At 36.8% G+C, this 9435-nt stretch overlaps 1 long non-coding RNA gene across 2 annotated transcripts; it reads left to right on the top strand.

The window, feature by feature from the left end:
* The first annotated feature begins 2890 nt into the window (after window positions 1-2890).
* Window positions 2891-6692, top strand: LOC140885490 (uncharacterized). 2 transcript variants are annotated; one of them, XR_012150963.1, is made up of 4 exons: window positions 2891-2966; window positions 3847-3976; window positions 4100-4207; window positions 6559-6692. It is a non-coding gene; the product is annotated as an uncharacterized lncRNA (long non-coding RNA). The 2 variants fall into 2 exon arrangements; XR_012150962.1 differs by lacking the exon at window positions 6559-6692 and having other exon boundaries at window positions 4100-4452.
* The last annotated feature ends 2743 nt before the right edge of the window (window positions 6693-9435 follow it).

The following is a 9435-nucleotide window of genomic DNA, read 5'->3' on the forward strand; positions in this document are numbered from 1 at the left end:
TGATCATTTCCCATGAATATAGATCCTCCTGAGACTGGTTCATACTGATCGAACCATTCTTTCCTTGACATCATGTAAAGCCCCAAAATTATTTAATTTTTAATTCGAGTATATTTAATTTGAGAATTTTTAGAGTTTAGATTTAAATTCTAATATTCTTAAATTATTTAGGATTGAAATTGAATTACAAGAGTTGACGAGGACTGAATTGCAAATAGAGAAAACTTGAGGGGCTAAAGTGAAAATTGCTTAAAATCTATCCTATTACTATTTTTAGTATATTATTATCAGTCTTCCACGTTTAATTTATCAGAATGAATAGAGAATAAGAAGAAGGAAAAGCAGAAATCAAAACTTAGCCATTTCGTATCTTTCAAATCCTTGTATCTTTTGATCCGATTATCCGATTTTAATTTCGGACATAAAGTTGCGATCCTCTCTTCAAGGGATACGATTTGGTGTAAGTATTATACTATTTCTAGCATGTTTTGAAATCAGTATATTGGAGGAATCAGATTTTATGCTATATTCGTGTTCTTGAGTTTATATCGATTGTTATATCGCAACCGGATCAAAGAACGGACAACGTATGAGTTTATTATGATTTTAAGCATGTGTTCGAATCCTATGTCCATTGATTATGTTGAGATTTTGATGATATCTTGCTGATATATGTTGGTTTGAAGTTGATTATGAATTCGATATCGTATCAGTTACCGATTTTCAATCGTTATGCTGTCGGTTGATGATTTGAAGCTGTTTTTGATATCCGATGTCAAAGATGAAATTGAAGTGAAGTGTTATTGATGATTGTAGCTTATATATGCTTTATTTCAGATAGTATAAAGGCTTGATCAACTCGAGAAGTCCGTTTTCAAACCGAAGAAGATTGAAGAAGGTTTGAAGTAAGTTGAATGATTGAATTGTCATGACTTTGAGCAGAATTTGATACATATGTTATTGATGAAGTGAATAGAGATTGATATGTGTTTTTGATGAATATATTTCAGAGTTGAAGTATCAAAAATCGAGAATAAACGAGAAGATATAAAATGATATCGCTCAGAAGGGAATTTTGATACTCAAGATGGAAGTATCTTGCGTATGCCCGGAGAAAATCACTTACTATATTTATGTTGATGTTTTTGATTTGAAATTGAGTTTATGATCCATCTCAGGTAGTGGATCTTTGATTATATAGATGTTAATGACGTCATGTTGGTTACGAATTGAAGAGAATGGATATCCATGTTGAGATCGTATACGAATCTTGACACCGGGATTCAAGAGTGAATCTTGAGGCCTTGAGCGGCTTTAAAACCTCGAATGACATTACGAAATGTTAATGCTTTATTTCAATCTTGAGTTAATTTACGATTGTTAAAGCATGTATATATCTTTTATACTGAGAATGTTTCTCACCGGAGTTTATCCGGCTATTGCTTTGTTTTGTATGCGTGCATGGCAATAGATGGGGCAGGAGCTGGGCAAAGACGGCCTTGATAGCTTGGGAGAGAGTCTAGCACATGTGGACTCGGGTTGAGCAGAAGTGTTGATCTTTAGAAGTTGTCAAAACTGTCTAGAACTGGAAGTCAAGATTTTTTGTTGGAAAACATATGTTGTCTAGTTGTTCTAGCTTATGTTGATCATGTTTTAGATGATTGATGTGATGTATTGAAGTTATGAGCTCTTGCTAAACATGTATATATATGTTGTATTCCTTCCTAGCTTTGAATTACATGGTTTTGGGTTGCTAGATGTTGATTTACAATGATTGGAACAAGTTTTGACAACAAATAGAACTCTGCAGATTTTTGAGCAGGGAATGCTCGCTCGATCGGTAGACTTTAACCGATTGAGCGAGGTCTGTGAATTTTCAAATCCGAGAGCTGAGATTTTTGGCTCGCTCGATCGGTAAGATTTAACCGATCGAGCGAGGTGCCATGATTTAAAAAAAAATTTGGCTTTTGGTTTTGAACTTTAATTAGTTTCATTATTTTACTAATTGCCCTATGATTGAGATTAGCGACCCAAGCCCTCACAACAGGTGGTATCAGAGCGTAAGTTCTTGGACTGAACTAGAGTGAAAAGGGTAGATCGAGTCCTTCTGATTGATTTATTTATTCTTGAAGCATGATTATGATTTGAATTTATTTATTGCTTTAAGAATTACCTACTTGCCAAAATATCTGAAGTGATTGGAAGTATGTGATATTGAGAAGAAATCAGAATAGATTTTCGATCAGACTCGATCTTTTGAGAAGGCATACTTGTGCTAATCAAAGGAGGACTGAGATTGAACTGATGTCTGTAATATATTGTTGAATTGTGCATTAATCTATTTGATTATCAGATATGCCTCGAAGACCAGTGACTAGACAGACAGGTGCAGTTCCAGTGCCAAAACAGGCAATTGTAGCACCGAAAGCGCCTCAGGTAACTGAAGCTCCTCAACCTGAACATGGTAGTACTTCCGGGGATCCGATGGATGTCACTGCCACTCCGATGGAGACACTGTTGAAGAGATTTCAATCATTTAAACCTCTGACTTTGAAGGGGACAGAGAATCCTGTTGAATGTGAGAACTGGTTGGAAAATATCGATCAACTGTTTGAATCCCTAGATTACACTGATGAACGCCGACTTCGATTGGTGATACATCAACTACATGAAGTTTCCAAGAGTTGGTGGATTAGTACCAAGAAAACTTTAGAGAACAAAGGTACGACTGTGACTTGAAATCTATTTAAAACTCACTTTTATCAATGATTTTTCCCAGTGTCATACAGAAAGGACAAGGGAGCCGAGTTTGCCAATCTGAAGCAGGTAATCTCACATAAAGACGGGAATGTTTTAGGTGATCGGTCATTACCTCCTCTTCCGTTCTTTGCTTCTTCTGATTTGTTGTGGTTTCTCCCACTTACAATTTCGTATTATCTCTTCTTGGGATTGGAAGCTTCCGCTGGGTTAGTGTTTTCACTCTGGGTTTTTTTTCGTTTTTTTTCCCTTCACATTCTTGGTGTTCTAGCTTTAAATTGTTCATATCTCGCTTTTGTTTGGGTTTTGTGATTTCTTGAGATTCCTTGCTTTCGTTGAATTGTAAATAGAATAACCTCAAAATATTTCATTCCTTGCTCGCCGCCCTTTTCCGGTATGTTTATGTGGTTTCTTCGATCTTCTTAAGGATAATGGCGATTATCTTTTGTTTAGCATAAATTTTTTTTGGAAGTGAGTTATGTGTAGTGATTTCATTTCTTCTTCAATTCTGCGGGGCTGATATTCAATTAATTCAAGCATGACTTCTTCAATCGAAAAAGTAATTTTAAATCAAAATATATTGCATAGAGAAAATCCTGAATCAAAAAATATATAATCATCTGGCAGGAACTCCTCATACCGCTTTTGGAGCGAGTTTTTCCCTCCGTTTCGAGGTTTTCCTTGCTTACATTCATTAGGCCTAAAATTCCAACACAATCTATAAAGGAGACTCCTTTCTGCTAATGTCTGCAAACAAATCACTTTCTGGAACACTCAGATAAACCTTGAATCATCTAGCATTAGCTAAAGTATCAATTGCCTCCCAACTCAACAGTGGATCACTTTGACAACTTATTACCCTCTAACAGTACGGCTTCATTTAAGTTCACACTGCAGTTTTATGCCTAATTCCAACATTGTAATCCGCAATTGTATGAAATTCCATTTACTGTGTTCCGGTACTATTTGTCGAAAACAAAATAACCTTTACTGCTCTGTGTGGCATGAATTATCACGCCTATACAAGTTTCATGTGGACGAGTCTCTGTCACATTTTGTTTCTTATGAACGTTTCCTTTCACTTGAAAGAGATCCTTAAGTTCTGGAGAAATGTGAATGCTGTATGCTTTGATGTGGATATCACTGTGTGCTTGGAAGGGAATTGATGTGGTGGCAGAGTTCTGTGGAGCTGGAAAGGCTATTTCTTATTGGACTGCAGGTTCAATAACATTCTTTATATTGCAGTTGCCTTTGAATTTTTTGCTCATAGTTCATTTTCTTGTCTTTCTTCTCACCACATTGATGTAATTTTGAGTTTATTTTCATTTGTTGGCTCTGCTAGGGCAATGAGTGGTTCTGGTCCTTATGAGCAGGCATTGGCGGCTAGAATATCTCTTTTCAATCCATCACTCTCTCAGGTGCAAGATTTCCTTAAGAAGAGACCTCCAAAGTATGAAACATGGCATGCTATTCTCTATTCTCTTTTAGTTATTTTTGAAACATCTTGAAAATACTGCAATATATTTAAAATAAGTGCTTATTTTCATGGATTTCGAACGAGAAACTTTGGCTTGTGATGTATGCGCTTCTCATTTGTCAATACATTAGAGTCAAATTGAAATAGTATGTGCTCTGTATACTTCAAAGTAACGATGTAATAATATATTATGACAAGAAGAATGACTGATATATTTCTCCTCCTGGAATTGATGCCTTAGTGACGAAGCTGAAGGACAAAAATAAAGATGTTTATCTGGTCCCTGGTGGTTTTCGTCATTGTGTAATTTGAGTCTGCACTCAGTTGTTACTTAGAATTTATCCCCTTCATAGGAGAATTTTCTGGAAATATTGCCACAAAGTTCTAAATGCTAAACCAGACTTGAGAAAGCCCTTACTGGTTCAACAATTTACACTTTAGCTTTTATAATTTAGTACTTCCAATGATTTTCTTGATTGCTTTAGCCACTTAAATGACTATTAATGCTTTTACCATGAAATTTATAATTTAAAGGCACTTCACTGAATAAAAAGTGTTGCGTAGTAATTATAACATTTTACATTCTGACACATGCTTTGTTGCATCCTTGGATCACTTTATTATTCACGGAAAAATCTAATGTAAGTTTATGGTAAGATTGATTTTCCTGGTTCAATAGTGCAAATATGGTGTTCACTAATATATAAAGCAATTCACCTACCTTTTCAGTTGATATTGATCTTTGCTCTTAAGTTTATACACATTGCCAAAGTGATATTTGTGGCAAATGCTAATTAGATATGAATTCTTAGTATATAATTAAACGATGAACACGAGATTCTTAGTTTTCCTCTTTTTGAAAACTTGATGTTCTGCAGATTTATAGTGCATTGATTCTTCTTATTTTTATATTAACTCTCAACTTCTCACCACCTTATTACATATGCACTATATCCCTTGAAATTTTGACTTCGTGAATTAGTTCAACCTTTTGGAAAGTTAAAGTTTCTATGAGAAGTCCAATTTTGATAAATTCTCAGCTATTTCATTGCCCTGCATTATTTAGTGACAATTTTTCTGTCCAGTCTTTTTCTCCCTATAAACTTTGTGTGTGTGTTGATCTTGCACCCATACAACAGAGAGGACAGCATAAATTTGTTTACCATTCTTGATTTGTAGTTAATAAGGCTTTCATTTACACCCTTACTGTGGCACACTAAATCTATCTCTATAATTTATATAAGAGTTTTCTCTACATATCTATCTTTTGATTTCCTCCCTATTAGAGTATTCTGTAGTAGCCCGTACCCTAATTAAGTAATTAATGGAGTAATTAAGCCAATTGTAGACATTCAAGATCGAAAGCTCCGATGTCGAGATCGGAAGCTCCGGAGGCGATCGGAAGCTCCGAACCAGGATCGGAAGCTCCGATCGAGATCGGAAGCTCCGTCGACAGGATCGGAAGCTCCGACCGAGTCCAGGGCACACATCATCATTTACGTCAGCAAGGTGACGTCATTGCTGACGTCACGGGGGGCGATCGGAAGCTCCGAAGAGGCGATCGGAGGTTCCGAACTTCGCCTATAAATATAGGGTCGAGGGGTCTCATTTCAGCACCAATTCCGCGAGTTCTCTCTCGATTCCTTAGCCTTCTAGTCCAGATCTAGGGCATTTTAGGCGTCATATTGGAAATCCGGAAGTGGCATAGCGATCCAGACGTCGTAGCGAAATTGTGGCCTAGTTTTGAGGCGATCGACAGCAAAGGGCTGACGACGGACGCAGGTATAGCTTTTGCTTCCTAAAAATATTTAGGAGTATGCAATAGCTTAGTTAAGGCTTTTAGAGCACTTTAATGATAGTAGTATCATTTGTCAGTGTAGAGCGGACTATAAGCGTGGACCTAGAGTTGGTAGAGCTTGCACTGATTTGAGGTACGAAAGTACTGTTCGAGATATCCTGACTGAGTATGCATGTATTATGTGACTGCATGATTTATTATGTCATCGATTTATGTTGCATTCATTGTATATAGAGCTATCTCCTTCGAGATGTCTATTAGTAGGGTTTTACCCTATCCTGTTAGTGGATGGACTTCCATCGATTTGGGTCCGGAGTATCCACTGGTATTGGTATGGGAGCCACCTCCTGCAGCGACGGCACAGCGTGCTACATACCAGGGCCCGGTCTGTCTTTGTTATCTGTTCCTTGACCTCGAGTCGATAGGGAGTTCACTTTGCATGCATGTATACTCATACTCTCGTGCTGAGCGTTTTATGCTCACGTCTCGTACTCTGTATTTTTGGACACCCTATTCCATGGGGCAGGTTTGCGATTGGATGAGGCAGGTGGATTCAAGAGGGGCTAGGCGATGGTTGGCCAGCTGGAGCTTCGTCTAGGTTTTATTTCTGTTGTATTGGGTTGATACAGCGATTCGATCTGGTTGTATAATATTCTGGGTATTTTGCAGATTCCTTTCCTTGGGATTGTATATTGTTTTATGGTTTTCGCAGTTTATTCTGATATCTGTTTATTTAAGTTAATTGCATGCCTAAGTTCTGATTAGTAGGTGATCCGGGTAAGGGTCACTACAATTCTAAACCTGGGTAAACACCTCAAGAATTGAGGTGGCCCTACCTAGTGTTGTTGAAATTCTGAATTTAGGATAGTTTTCCTATTTTCTATAAGTATTTTCTTATTTTCATAGATGGATACCATCAACGGATCAATTTGTTCAATTACATAAGCAGCATCAACTGCTCCTAAGTAGATAAAACCAAAAATAGAAAGTCAAAATAAGAATTATTCTGAAGAGAGAAATAATCATGTTAAGTAACTACCAGATTCAATAACATCGATGACAAATTTCTGGTTTGACCTGGAAAATAAATTATTAATGCTACATTTAGAGCCATCATCATCTTATATCAAACCGTTCTTTAGAGCTAACTTCACATATTTAAAGCTTAAAATCCCATGCAAGGTGTAAACACAAAGGAATTTTCACAGCCAATTCACCACAAAAACTACATTTGACTCACATAAGTAATAAAGTCAGTAGAAAACATGTCTAGCTCTGTTATCTCATCTTCTGATGAAGCAACGTTGCAGGTAGCTTTTTGAAATGTCTGTTGTTCTTCAACGGGCGTGTAGACATTCGATAAATACTTGTCTCATGGAAAACTTAAACCATGATAACTTACAAGGGACAAACAACCTGTCATTAAATCAACAAAGGAGCAAGTATCATCCGAATTTTTACGGTTGTAAGTAAATAATGGTTGCAAATAAACAGTTTGAGGTGTTGTCACAAGGTGTTGATAACACCTACAATAACACCTTGAGTAATTTGCAGCGAAATATAATTAAAACGTGAATAAAATAAACAAACAACCAAATAAATAGACTCAATTGATTTAAGCAAGAATATAAAATACTTTTGCAGCGCCTCAGTGCAAAACTTCACTAGAAACGATCAAAGAGTTTTACAAACCCTAAAACTAGTGATTATTGTAACATCAATTTCTCAAAACATATGAGAAAATAAACTGTAAAAATAACTCCTAAAAATTTTATGCAAGATAGAATAAATAAAATAGAGTAAGGAGTTGAAAATCTTGATGCCAAAACTTGTAGAGACGAAGACACTCTTTGATCAATGATCTTCAAGTGTTCTTCAATGCATCAAGCTTCAAAAGATCTTCGATCCTTCTCTCAGTATACGTACGTGAATGAAGCTCTCTAGACTCTATCTCACGTGGTCGATCTCTCTATGTATCTCTTTGCATGCCTAAGTCCATATATAGGCTAGAGTCCTTCTTTGTAGATGTTTCCTTGTAGACATAGGATTTTAGATCTTGTTCCTTTTTGATCAAGTCAAATATACAAAGTAAAGAAAGATATATATTAGATATGATATGATAAATATTATAATAAGCTTATCAATATCTCAAATCAATTTATTTAAGGAAATAAATCACTTAAATAAAGATTATTTTATGTTCAAGAAAGACAAAAGATATTAAAAAAAATCTTTTAAAATTAAGAGATTTTAAGGAATAAAATATTTCTTTCAATCTCCCCTTTTTTGCCTTTCTGGACAAAACACTTTTAATTGAAAAACAATTTATCATAACTCCCCCTTAATCAAAACTCCCCCTGAAAACTTAACCAAATTCTCTCCCTAAGTGTAAGGTGAGGTGTTGTCTGTAGGTGGTGACAACACCTAGCTACAACACTCCAAACCAGTAAGCACAAGTAATCATAGAGAGACAAATAATTCAGAGTAAACACCAAAATAGTTTTGATTAGGAACAGAGCAAAAAAAATACTAAGAAAGAAAATAAAAGAACTAAAGCTGAAAGAACTAAAGCAAATCTAGAATTGATTGCTTTCAGATTCAGCTACTTCTTCTCCTTCATCACTTTCTTCTCCCCCTTTTTGTTCAGAAGGCCAGCTCCGCTTAGTAGTGACTCGTAATGAGCCTTCAACCTTTCATAGTAGGCAAGATCAGCCTTAGCATGTGCAATCTTCTGCTCAGCATGCACCAATTGGGCTTGAACAAAAGTAGAGTCAATGTTCTGTGCAGCAGAGGGGGGGTACAAAAACAGCAGTGGCAGAGGAGGTGTTGGCAACACCTGCCACAACACTTGCCACAACATCTGACTCAGACCACGGAAGGTCTATCTTCCTAATTCCTTTGAGTAAAGCAGGTGCTATCTTTAGCAATTCACCAGGCTCAGTAAGTAGCTCATCATCATCATTTTAAATCTCTTGAGACAGCAGCATAGAATAGATTAGGGATGGATAGGGCAGCTTCAAGGTAGGTTGTGCGCAGTCTACAAAGGCCATGACTATGTCAAACACTAGTCGGCCGTAGTTGAAAGCGATGCCCGTGCCAATAGCATACAAAACTGGAGCTTGATGCTTGGTGACAGAGGTGAAATTCCCAGATGGAGTCCATGTCCTCACCGAAGTCTTGTGCAGAACAGAGAACAATGAAGTGAGCTTGGCATCTTGCAGCTTTTTCGGATGAGCTGGGAACACTGTGACTTGACCACCTGTGATGACAGAGGTCATCTCATCCAAAGTATGCAGAGCCGCATCATCAACAGAAGGGGTACGAAGAAAAGCATTGATGACTGCAGGACTGAACTGGAACAATTGGCCTCTCACATAAACTTTACCATATTTGACATACCGTG

The sequence above is a fragment of the Henckelia pumila genome, chromosome 2 (assembly GCF_033568475.1).
Source record: "Henckelia pumila isolate YLH828 chromosome 2, ASM3356847v2, whole genome shotgun sequence".
NCBI lineage: Eukaryota > Viridiplantae > Streptophyta > Magnoliopsida > Lamiales > Gesneriaceae > Henckelia > Henckelia pumila.